Raw genomic sequence first — 12,682 nt, forward strand, 5'->3', positions numbered from 1 at the left:
AGATGTGACAGTTTCTATTTGATCCTGTGATAAGTTTAGCAGCAGAAATAAGGGAGGCTCTTAGAGGAGCCGTAGTAGACCTGGGTAGACTACAAAGTGTTGCACTGCCATAATCATTACTAGGGCTTGTACTGCAGATTTGAAGTCATGGGGGGAGGAAGGGTTTTAATTTCCTCAGGATGTTCATTTGTAGGTTCGCTCCTTTGGTTGCTGCACTGATATGTTTCTGCATGTCAAGGTTTTTATCGAGAGTTATTCCCAGAGATATCTCTGAGTCTAAAACTTGGGGATGGCAGGTGAATGCTATTAATTGTTCTCGCCATTCCTCAATGATTGGTGACTGGGTGGGAGGGGCGATAAGAAAGAATTCGGTCTTGAGGCTGTTTAGTTTGATGTGGTTTACTGCAAACCAAGATTGGGTTATTTGTAGAATTGAATTAAGGGATCTGATGTATTTAGGGGAGGATACTTTCAGGAACACTTGGGTGTCATCCGCATACATATGATACTGTATGTTGGAAGAGCTCAGAAGTTGGGTGAGAGGTTCCGCCGCTTGCATTCTAGATTGTCCCTATTGGCAGGTGATATAGAGGATACTGATTTGAAATTTCCTAGGACTATTAGTTTACTGAAAGGGGTTTGAAATGCTAGGGATTCATTTAATGATGTTTTAGAAGAGACTGAAGTTAGATACAATATTTCAGAAGGTGAATATAATGGGAGTAAACTGTGTCAATAATTTTAGGTAATTTTGGGGAGATTGCTGTGTACGATGGGGCCAGTGATAGTAAATAGTAGATTTGCCTCGGACAAACTTGCATGACAAACCTTTTACAAAGGTCAATCAAATGGTCCAGTTACGTACATTGCTTTTGATCTAAAGGTTTCTCACGATTTGTGCTGATTTTAGAGTTCTTTCTTATATGGATAGTGATAATCTTTTCATCAACCTAAGAAGTAAACACACAATGAGTGTAAACACAAAGTGAATTTGCAAGAAGACTTTTAAGTTAGACACTGGGAAACAAACTATTTTGAGAAAAAAATCTAATTGTTTTGGGAAATAGTCATGGACCAATTTGGGGACATAGACTTCCAAGAAACAGGTGACCCTGTTATTTTGTTTACTTCTCAACTATATTAGTTGTTTTCTAAACTGTCAGGTACAGATTTCAAAGTAGCATCATAAAACTGAAATGTGGTTGTTTGACCTTGAGTGTGAAATCTTGAACAAAAGAATTGAGGACCGAATTAAGACAATATTTAAGATCAAAAAGGTTCACATTCCCCTAGAAAAACAAGACAGAACTTAAGCTGAACAAAGCAGTATATCAAAAGAAAGACAAAAGAAATAACATGCAAAAGATGGCTTGAAATGACTAGAGCGATTGATGTATGTGATTTAAGGAAGGTTTGGACCCCTGTAACTGGAGGCACAGCAGATCTCAGTATGGTTCATGAGAACTTTGTTTGGGTTGTTTTAACAGTAACTCAAAATGTTTGTAAGATTAATATGAGGGACTGGATATCACAGATCAGATTTCCGAGAGCTGAAATGGATCTTTACCACTAATGGAAACAATTACTAATAAAAATGTAATAATAATGAACTTGATATTAAAGTATTCCAATAGATATCCTCAGCATCACCTGACAATTAGGACAGTTCAGAAAGCAAGGCAAGCCGAAGGTTTAGTACCCTGTCAGAACCTCTTTCAGAGGCCCACAGGGCACTTGGTGGCTACTGGGCCCAACCTTGGTGTTTGAGACCTTTAACTCCTGATATCCCGGGGCCCAACCTACTGTGGATCCCGCTCAACTGGGCCATGTACCCCTTCTGCACTTGACTCTCAGTGGTGGCTGTGGTCAAGGCTCCTGTGAAGGGGATGTTGATACAGGTTATTGAACAGGACTCATAACTCAAAGTCCAAACAGTCCAAACAATAAATCAATGTCCAGCCAAATACTTGCTTTTATAAGAAACAACAGTATTTTTGTTTCTGATGCTACACATATATGCGATCTTTAAATGCAACAACACAATCCCCCTTGTGATAGGGCTCTAGTTATTGTCAGGCGAGTGTAATATGGCCGCATCAGGGAATTAGGCCATACTCAAGATCTCCCTTTTGACCTTTTTAGTAACTTAGTCAAAAGTGGCTATGGTGCCACAGCAGCTATTTTCAGTGAGTCCCCCTGGAGCCCAACTGGCCCAGTTCACATCCTACCTACTTTTGCAGCAAAGAATAGTTCAGTGATGCAGCGGGTGCCTTCAAATTCACACCTGCGAGTCCTGCTGAGTTTGGATAGATCAGGCTGCTCACTGACCACGGAGCAGCACCCGGCGGCACAGGGTCTCTTTTCGGTTGGTGCTGCTAGAGGTTTCTAAGATGTCTGAGCAGCTCTCATCTTGCAAAGAAGTGGTAAGTTGACTGTGTTTGACAGGATTGGGGAATCCTTTCTTCAGTTACCGACTGGAGCCAGCAAGAATGCAACTTTGTACACTGGGTCTCTGGCAGGCCTCCGGCTGGCAGACAGACAGTGAGTCGGGGGCAGGGCTGGACTGGGGACGCAAACCGGTCCTGGAAATTGAGTCAGACAGGCCCGGGGGGGGGGGGACACTGCAGCTGCTTTTGTTACAGTGGGCGATATTGCAGCTAGGGTAACAAAAACGGCCAACAGGGGTCCAAATCCAGCCACCCCCACTGGCGGCCCACCGGGGAAACGCCCGGTGCCCGCTACGGCCAGTCCGGCCCTGGTCGAGGGCTGTTCCCTCCCAGCATGGGCTCTACCCATAGCCTCAGTCTCTCCTTCAGTCGACAGCCCGAATCCTTTGCCAACATTGGCACAGGCAGCCCCTACTGGCATATGGGATTGCTATGGTATGTGATGTGGGTGCAAGGGCTTCCAGCCTCAGCGCCATGGCCCAGACAGTCACAAGTCTTGGTGCTTCTTGAAATGGTACCTTACTGGTGGTTCCCTTTGCCATACGGTGTAATCTCAGTGCAGCAGTACGGGTGTAGCACGACCCGCACGGCACTCAGCACACAGCTTAGTTTACGGCGACCCTCTCCTGACTTACGGGAATCACCGAAAACGATCCTGCACATGTCCGATGGCCTGATCGGTGCACTGCCAATTTCTCATACCTCGCACATGGAGTCCGAACGATAGGGCTCCCCGCTGGACCTTGCTCCCTCCAACGCTCTTCTCTTCTTCACAGAGCACACCGGTCTTGGCAAGCAGGCAGGTGCTGGTGCTCCAGTGCAGGTGGTCTTGGTTTCCTTGGGTGATGTCCCCTCACCCAGCAGGGAGACTAGCAGGCCTTGGCCTCCCCGTCCTGGTTAGAGGCAGAAGTCTTGCAGAGCTTCCCCTTCTCACACAGCCTGTTTGGCTGCTTGGCAGATGAATACTTTTTGGGGACTCTACCTCCCCTTCTTATAGTCCTTTTCCAGACACCAAATGTAATTTAGGGTCTGGGTCTTTGAAGTTTTATGTTGTGGTTCTGCTTCTTGTGATACAGGCACTTCTCCTTTCCATATTCCTTCATGAAAGAGGTCTGTTACAGAAGGCACAACTCCAAAGCTGATTGTCAACAACATAGTTCATGGTTGGACCAGCGTTCACACATGGATGTCAGCCAGAGTAATATATGCATACCACCAGCCCTACTCTTTATGATTGTCTTATCAGCCTCATCTGCCTTCCTGAGATGAGTCCAGGCCCTTTCTTGCAATCTCTCCGTGAATCTAGAGCAGTCTTTTGAAAAGTAAAGGGAGTCTCTTTCTTTTCCCTCCAGTATGTTCCCACCCAGCTCACATGAATACAGCAATACACAAATCTGCCTGTCGGATTCTCTCATTTTCATGCAGTTGTAGGCTTCCCAAAATGGAACCAAGGGTCCTACATACAAGGTACTCTTTCAGGCACAGCCCCTAAGTGTACATTCACAGCTTACTTTGGGTCCAGCACTGTTACCTCTATGCATTGTACCCTTATATGTACACATTCATTCCGTACACACACTCTACATGCGCTGTTCAGCACTGAAGCTTTTCTATGCTTAACCAGAGTATGCTATTTACAAACACACACACTGCCAGCGGATACACTCAGTATGTGCGCACTGCAACAACATTAAACCCTTCATATTGTACTCCACGTAAGCACACATACACTTAGCATATGCTATCCAGGCACACCCGCTGCACAGCACTACATCTCTCATGTAGTGTATTCTTCTCAGCATATATACACCCAGTACATGTACTAACCACACATGTACTGCACAGTACTGTACTCTTCCCAGGCACACATACAACTAGCGAGCGCAGAGCCACTTCTTCTGCACTATGCAGCACTCCACATCCACCAAATGTAGGCCAAATTGTGAGTTAAGAACACAGCAGCGGAACTTTTTAAAAGGTAAATCAGACTCAAGTGACACAGAATAAAAATGTCCTCTTCACTTCTACTGATTGCTACACAGTATGCTGCCACCACCGCACTCTTACTGTTTAACTCCTGGTTACGGAGTAGCCTGCCACCATCATGAGTGTAGGACTTTGGGTGCCCCTCCCGGTCCAACAAGACCGCAATCTGTGGAACAGGCCTATGTCATGAAGCACGCTTATGACCTGTTTTCGTACATGACAAATAATCAGCATTGGGAATCAAGTCAACAGTACAGTTGGACACTCAGGGCAGGGGTACACGTGTTTACCATGCAGATGACCTTTCCATCCCAGCATACCCAGTTATAAATAGATCAAAGTAAAGCTTCTGGTCTAAATCCTATTTCTAACTAAGTTTGAAACACAAACCTACTTTTTAGGCAACATCTTCTTGCTTGTAGTTCACCAGAACTTGAACTATTCCTACTTTCTGGCTTGCTTTATATATTAAGCATATTTATAAGTCAAGTTTATATAGATTAATTTCTCTACTTGATTGCTCGGCAAAACGTTTTGCAGAACTTATACTTCAATGTTTGAGGGAACTAATAGAAGGTCAGGGAATGACTCCTTCAGTGGTGGCTGGCATCTATGGGGAGGGTTTGGGGCGTGCGCACAAATAAAATATATATATTTTTTAATTAAACACTTACAGAACACGCCCTCCACTCCGGACCGCTACTTTAGATGACTGCAGTGTGGGCACCAGCAAACTACCTTGACCAATCCTGGTACTGCTCACATGCTGTTAACCAGCATAAAAACAGTGCCCTGATTGGAAGGAGTGGCCTCTCACGGCATTCTCCAGAGCACTGGAGGCCTATACTTACATTCAACCTAGCTATCTAATACAGCTGGATTGAGAGGTTTAAAGTGTGCATGTCTGGCTGGCCAGCCGGCCAAAGAGACATACGTACTTTAAACAGTGCACAGGCATTCCTCTGCCCACCACTCCTCCCTGCTGCCACTCAGCAGGCCCGCCCCATCCTGACACTCGGTTCAAGACAAGAAGATGAAAAATAAAATGGTAATAAATTACCATTTTATTTTTCATCTATGGGGCTTTGTGGGGATATTTAAGTGGGGCGAAGCTCGTCCGCTCTAACGAAGGTGACACCCCTGGACTCCTTGAGACCAGACTAGCTTTAAGCTAGAGCTTAGTACAAGCCGCCATATATTTCATAAGACTGAAAAAAGCTTTACATGCCAAAATGTGGATGAGAGTATAATTGGGGATTAAAAGAAATTGTTAAATACCATCCTTATCAAAAATGGCTTATACATAGATGCGTTCTAGCTCCACGACTATTTGCCCTTTTTTGGCTAATTTACCTGGTGTCCTAAAATCTGTTCTATCATTCTGACCTAAAGTTCAAGAATGGCATGTTGACATCTTGATCTGTGTGGACCACATAGTCATCCTTGATCAAACTCCAATGGGTCTTCAAAGACACTTGGTCAAACTTAGCAGTTATTTGCATCACATTTTTTAAAATGCTAAATATATGTAAATTCCAAATCCTTCCAAGTCATTTGATAGGTGGAAATATTATTTCATAAAGTTCTTAGAAAATGTTGAATTACTCACAGTGTGAGTACCTTGGAGTACATATTTTACAAAGTGCCTGCGAGGAAACTTTCATTTGGAAGCCTTACCAAACATGCAACTCTGTATAATAAGGATCGGCTCTATTATTTGTTCAAAAAAAATACTGCACCAATGATACTTGTGGATTCTCAACATTAATATTAAAGACATTATTCCTAAGTTTAATTAATTTGAGGGGGTTGGTTGGAAAAAGTTGTTAGAAAACCTAAAACAAATAAGGCAGACTATGCTTATCAGGAAGACATGAAGCGTTGCAGCAAGTGTGTAATGCTCATACACTCATAAGACACCATCGTTTTTGGGACCAGAAGAGAGGAAAACAACATGTCTTTGGGTGCTATTTTACACCTTTCTCATGTAAACCATGTGTGCTGGCTGCTGACCATGCTGCATACCCTTTCATGCCCCAACCAAAGCAAATTATAGAGAGGAAGTGATGCGACAATCCTATAGTAATATGAGAAAAAGGCACGCCAGAGAGCCACAGTGAGGAAGGGATTGGAGGCTGTGAAATGGGCAAACCATGGCAGCAAGAGGATGTATCTTGTAACAAGCATTGGCAATAAGTCTCGCCTATGCAAGAGCTATTGCCTTTGCCAACGTGTTTTAGCCATGTTGTACACCAATGTGGCTACTGTTCAGCATGGCTAAAAGTTAATAGCTTAAAGGAGAGTGCATGGTGTGGCATAAAGTCTCAGAGTGGCATGGCATAGAGTGGCGTGTTGTACAGTGGCGTGTCAAAGAGGGTCGTAGAATGGTGTGGCGTAGAGTGGCGTCAAAGGAGTGGAGTATTGTTGGGTGGATGGGCATGGTGTAGCGTGTCATAGAAATAGAGTGGCATGAAGTATTGTAAAGTGGAGAGGTGTAAAGCAGAGTAGAGGGGCGTAGAGTAGTACAGAGTGGAGTACATTGTCGTAGAGAGGAGTGGTATAGAGTGGAGTAGTGTAGTAGAGTGGAAAGGCACAGAGTGGAGTAGAGCAGAGTAGAGTATTGTGGAGTGGCATAGAGTGTCCTGGAGTGGCATAGATTGGAGAAGTGTAGAGTGCAGTAGTGTAGTGGAGTAGTGTGTCATAGAATATATTGGAGCAAAGTGCCATATAGTGGCATAAGGGAAGCTGTGTAGAGTGTCCTAGAGTGGAGCAAAGTATTGTAGAGTGGCATAGAGTGGAGTAAAGTTTAATGTAGTGTCATAGAGTGTTGTATTGTGGAGTGTAATATGGTAAAGTGGAGTCTCATAGAGTGGAGCAGAGTGGCCTAGAGTGAAGTGGTGTATAGTACAGTGGTGCATAGTAGATTGGGTAGAGCGCAGTGACATATAGTGCATTTGTTTTGAGTGAAGTGGTGTAGAGTGCATTGGCATACATTGCAGTGGCTTAGAGTAGAGTGTTGAAGAGTAGAGTGGCACAGAATGAAGTTGCACAGAGTAGATTGCAGTGGAGCAAAGTGCAGTGGCACAAAGTGCAGGAGCACAGAGTGCAGTAGCTCATGGTGGAGGGGAGTGGCACAGGGTGGAGTGGCATAGAGTAGAGTGAAGTGGCTTAGAGTGAAGTTTCATAGACAAGAGAGGCATAGAGTGCAGTGGTGTAGAGAGCAGTGATGCAGAGTAGATTAGAATGGCGCAGGGCGGATTGATGCAGATTGCAGTGGCATAGAGTGCATTAGTGTAGAGTTCAGTAGGGTTGAGAGGTGCAGAGTAGAGTGCAGTAGTGAAAGTGAAGTAGAATGCAGTGGTGTAGAGTTGAGTGGCATAAAGTGGCATAGAGTGGTATAGAGTGGTGTAGAGTAGAGTGTCAATAGAGACAGGATCGCATAGAGTACATCAGTGCAGAGTAGAACAGAGTGGTGTAGTGTGCTGTGACATAGAGTTCAGTGGCAGAGAGTGCACTGTTGCAGAGTAGAGTGTAATAGAGTGCAGTGGTGTAGAGTAGAATGGCATAGAGTGTAAGGGCAAAGAGTGGTGTAGAGTAGAGTGGCATAGAGAGCAGAAGCATAGAGTACAGTGGTGCAGAGCAGATTAGAGTGGCATAGAGTGCAGTGTTGCAGAGTAGAGGGTTGTAGAGTGTAGTGGTGTAGAGTGGCATAGAGAGCAGTGATGTAGAGTGCAGTGGTGCATAGTAGAATAGAGCTGCGTTAGAGTTCAGTGGTGTAGAGTAGAATGTTGCAGAGTAGAATGTAGTGGATATAGAGTGCATTGATTAAGAGTAGATTGGTGTAGAGTGCAGTGGCATAAAGTAGTGTTGCAGAGCAGAGTGCCGTGGCATAGAGTAGAGAGGTGCAGAGTAGAGTGGCATAGATTGTAATGGTGCAGGGTAGACATGGAGTGGCGCAGGGTACAGTGGAGTGGCGTGAAAAAGAGTAGAGTGGCGCAGAGTGTAGTGCGATGGAGTAGATTGTTTCAGAGTGGAGTGAAGTGGCGTAGAGTTGAATGATGCACGGTAGAGTGCAGAGGAATAGAGTAGAGTGGTATAGAGTGCATTGGTTTAGTGTGGAGTAGAGAAGACTGCAGTGGTGCAGAGTAGATTAGAGTGGCAGAGTGTAGTTGCATAGAGCACAGTGGCCTAGAATGTGGTGACGTAGAATGGTGCAGGGTAGGGTGCAGTCTCATAGAGTACAGTCAGTGGCATAGATGCAGTGATGTACAGTACAGTGGCATAGACTTCAGTAGAGTGGAGTGAAGTGTTGCAGAGTAGAGTGCCATAAAGTGCATTGGTGTATAGTAGAGTAGTGTGGAGTGCATTGGCTTAGGGTGCATTGGCGTAGAGAGCAGTGGCAAAGAATACAGTGAGGTAGAGTGGTGTAGAGAGTAATAGCATAGTGTACAGTGGTGCAGAGTAGAATACAGTGGTGTAGAGTGCAGTTGTCCAGAGTAGATTGGCATGGAGTGCAATGGTGTAAAGTGCCTAGGTTATATTAGAGTGACGTAGAGTGCAGTAGTGCAGAGTCGATTGCAGTGGTGCAAAGTGCAGTAGTGTAGAGTGCAGTGGCATAGAGTGGAGTGGTGCAGTGTAGAGTGGAGTGGCATAGAGTGGAGTGGCATAGGATGCAGTTTCATAGACTAGAGAGGCATATGGCGCAGAGTTGTGCAGAATGGCACAGAGTGGATTGACATGGAGTACAGTGGTGTAGAGTGCATTGGTGTAGAGTTGAGAGGTGCATAATACAGTGCAGTGGTGCAGAGCAGATTGACATTGAGTGCCAGAGAATCAAGTGTTGCAAAGTAGATTATTGTAGAGTGGCGTACAATGCAATGGTTCAGAGTGCAGTGGCGTAGAGTGGTGCCGAGCGACGTAGAGAGAAGAGGCATAGAGTACAGTGGTGCAGAGTACAATAGAGAGGTGTACAGTAGAGGGGCATGGAATGCATTGGCCTAGAGTGCAGGGGCATAGACTGTTGCAGAGTAAAGTGGTGTAGAGAGCAGGAGCATAGATTACAGTGGTACAGAGTATAATAGAGTAGCATAGAGTGCAGTGTGGCAGAGTATAGGTCCGTAGGGTGCAGTGGTGTAGATTAGAGAAGAGTGGCATAGAGTGGTGCAGATTAGATTGTAGTGGTGTAAAGTGCAGTGGCATAGTGGAGTGGCACAGAATGGAGTAGAGTGGCGTAGAGTGCAGGGCGTAGAGTTTAGTGGCATAGAGTACATTGTTTCAGAGTAGAGTGTAGTAACGTAGAGTGATGAAGTGTAGAGTTGTGCAGAATTAAGTAGCGCAGAGTAGATGCAGTGTCGAGGGGAGTGGTGTAGGGTAGAGTGAAGTGGCATAGAATAGTGACTTGAAGTGCAGTTTCCTAGAGTAGAAAGACAGAGTGCATTGGTGCAGAGTAGATTAGAATGGTGCAGAGTAGATTGACGTAGAGTGCAGTAGCATAGAGTGCATAAATTTAGGGTCCAAAAGAGTGGCGTAGAGTTGAAAGGTACAGAGTAGAGTGCAGTGGTGCAGAGTAGAGTGGCATGGAGTTCAGTGGCAAAGATTGCAGTGCTGCAAAATAGATTGTCATAGAGTGCTGTGCTGTAGAATGGAGTAGAGTACTTTGACATAAAGTTAAGTTGCATAGAGAGCAGTAGCATAGAGTTCAGTGGTGCAGAATAGAATAGAGTGGTGCAGAGTGTAATGGCTTAGAGTTCAGTGGCAGAGAGTGAAGTGTTGTAGAGTACAGTGTCTTAGAGTGAAGTGGTGTAGAGTAGAGTGGTGTAAAATGCATTGGTTGAGAGTGCAGTGGTGTAGAGTAGAGTGGTGTAGAGAGCAGAAGCATAGAGTGCAGTGGTGCGGAGTAGAATAGAGTGGAGTAGAGTGCAGTGTAGTGGCAAAGAGTGCAGTGTTCCAGAGAAGAGGACCGTAGAGTGCAATGGTGTAGACTGGCATAGAGAGCAGTGGCGTAGAGTGTATTGGAGCAGGGTAGAATAGAGCAGCGTAGAGTGCAGTGACATAGAGCAGAGTGTTGCAGAGTTGAATGTAGTGGTATAGAGTGCAGTAGCATAGAGTAGAGTGGTGCAGAGTAGAGTGCATAGAGTGGAGTGGCACAGGGTAGATTCAAGTGGCGCAGGTAAGATTTGGAGTGGCACAGGGTAAAGTGGAGGGGCGTCGCACAGAGTAGAGTGCAGTGCCATAGAGTAGATTCTTTGAAAGTAGAGTGAAGTGGCGTAGAGTGGAGTGAAGCAGTGGCGTAGAGTACAGTGGCATAGACTACAGTGGTGCAGACTAGATTAGAGTGACGTAGAGTGGATTGCCGTAGAGTGCACTGGTGTAGAGTGGAGTGGTACAGAGTAGAGTGTACTGATGTAGAGTACAGTGAAACAGAGTGCAGTGTTGCAGAGTGGAGTGGAGTAGCGTAGAGTGGTGCAGAGTAAAGTGGAGTGTCCTAGACTAGAGAGCAGTAGAGTACAGTGATGAATAAAGCAGTGGGGTAGAGTACAATAGAGTCAATTGGTATAGAGTAGAGTGGTGCAAAGATGAGTAGAGTGGAGTGGCATAGAGTGGAATGGTTCAGAGTCGAGTGCAGTGGCATGGAGTGGTGCAGAGTAGAGTGGAGTGGGATAAAGTGGCGTATGCATGGTGTGGTAGCGTACTGCCATTACATACACCATATATTCAATTGTATTGACTATTACATTTGCACAAAGCAAACACAAGTAGATAAGGGACCAAGTGCTGAAACTTTTCACACTCACCCCCAGTCACAGATCAGGGTTGAATCCATCATCGTTCTTTAGCTCACTTCTCCACCAAAGTTCAGACCCAACTATATGCAAATCAGTCTTGACCCTGTGCCTCATGGGAACAGTCCAGCCCGAATGGCCAAGCCAGGTCTTCCCTGAACCGTAAACAAGCATCCTGGGACCGATTTCGGGGTAACACCCCATATCAGCCAGGCTAGCTTGAATTCAGTGGCAAAGTGAGCAAAGGACCCCCGGCGGGGCATGCCCTGCCAACTTAGGGCGAGCAAAGCAAACACATGGAGATAATGGATGGTTTGCTGAAACTTTTCAGATACTCACCCCCAGGCACAGATCTGGGTTGAATCCATCATCGTTCTTTAGCTCACTTCACCACCTCAGTCCAGATCCAGCTATATGCAAATCAGTCTTGACCCTGTGTATCATGGGAACAGTCCAGCCCGAACTGCCAAGCCGGGTCTGCCCTTCACCGATAACAAACATCATGGGACCGGTTTCGGGGTAACACCCTTCATCAGCCAAGCTAGCTTGAATCCAGTGGCAAAGTGAGCAAGGGACCTACGTCTGGGCATCCCCTGCAAACTTAGTGCGAACAAAGAAAACACAAGGAGATAATGGATGGAATGCTGGAACTTTTCAGAAACTCACCCCCAGTCACAGATCTGGGTTGAATCCATCATCAAACTGAGGTGGCAAAGTGAGCTAAAGAACAACAATGGGTTCAACCCAGATCTGTGACTGGGGGTGAGTGTCTGAAATGTTTCAGCGCTCAGTCAATCATCTCCTTGTGTTTGCTTTATTACATTTGCATAGACATACAGTTCTACTGATAAAAGTATACAGCATAAAAATGATGAGTGGAAATGTCATCGCCATGTGTATTAATTAGTTTTGATTGTATTAAAATATTTTTTTCCACCACACTTCAAAAGTACCGAAGAAATTTGCTTAATTTGTGCTTTCCTAATTCAAATATCTGCACAATTCATTTACAGACATTCAAATGTTATTGTCTGCTACAAAAGAATAACATCCTTCAGCCTTCATCCAGCACACCTGCAGTAGCCAGTATGATTGTCACACAAACCCTTTCACTTTGAAGTCAGAGAAAGAAAGTTAAGCACCACGTGCCCTCGGAAGACAGAGTCTTACATTTGACTTTTGTCTTTGAATGCATAGCAAATGTGACGAGATAAGAAGAATAGTTAAAGTCTTGTTTACAGAAATTGACCACTGGTGGAAGGATACAGTAGACAAGTATGCTCTACGGGAGGGACAAACTCAAGGTGGACAAAGTAAAATAAATAAAGCCAGCACGTATAAACCGAGCAAATATGCGTTACAAACCATAAAGCCAATGGTAAGCAATGGACGGAATGCATTTCAAAGGAAGCTTTCCAAATATGCCCAAGATGTCTTTTGCAAAGCATACAGGTGCGCTGTTCAGTA

At 45.1% G+C, this 12,682-nt stretch overlaps 1 protein-coding gene across 1 annotated transcript in view; it reads left to right on the forward strand.

Annotated features, from left to right (window-relative positions):
- The window catches only part of LOC146789831 (regenerating islet-derived protein 4-like), a 191,697-nt gene that overhangs the window by 124,876 nt on the left and 54,139 nt on the right, over positions 1 to 12,682 (forward strand). The window lies entirely within an intron of this gene.

This window comes from Triturus cristatus, chromosome 10, assembly GCF_964204655.1.
Source record: "Triturus cristatus chromosome 10, aTriCri1.1, whole genome shotgun sequence".
Lineage (NCBI taxonomy): Eukaryota > Metazoa > Chordata > Amphibia > Caudata > Salamandridae > Triturus > Triturus cristatus.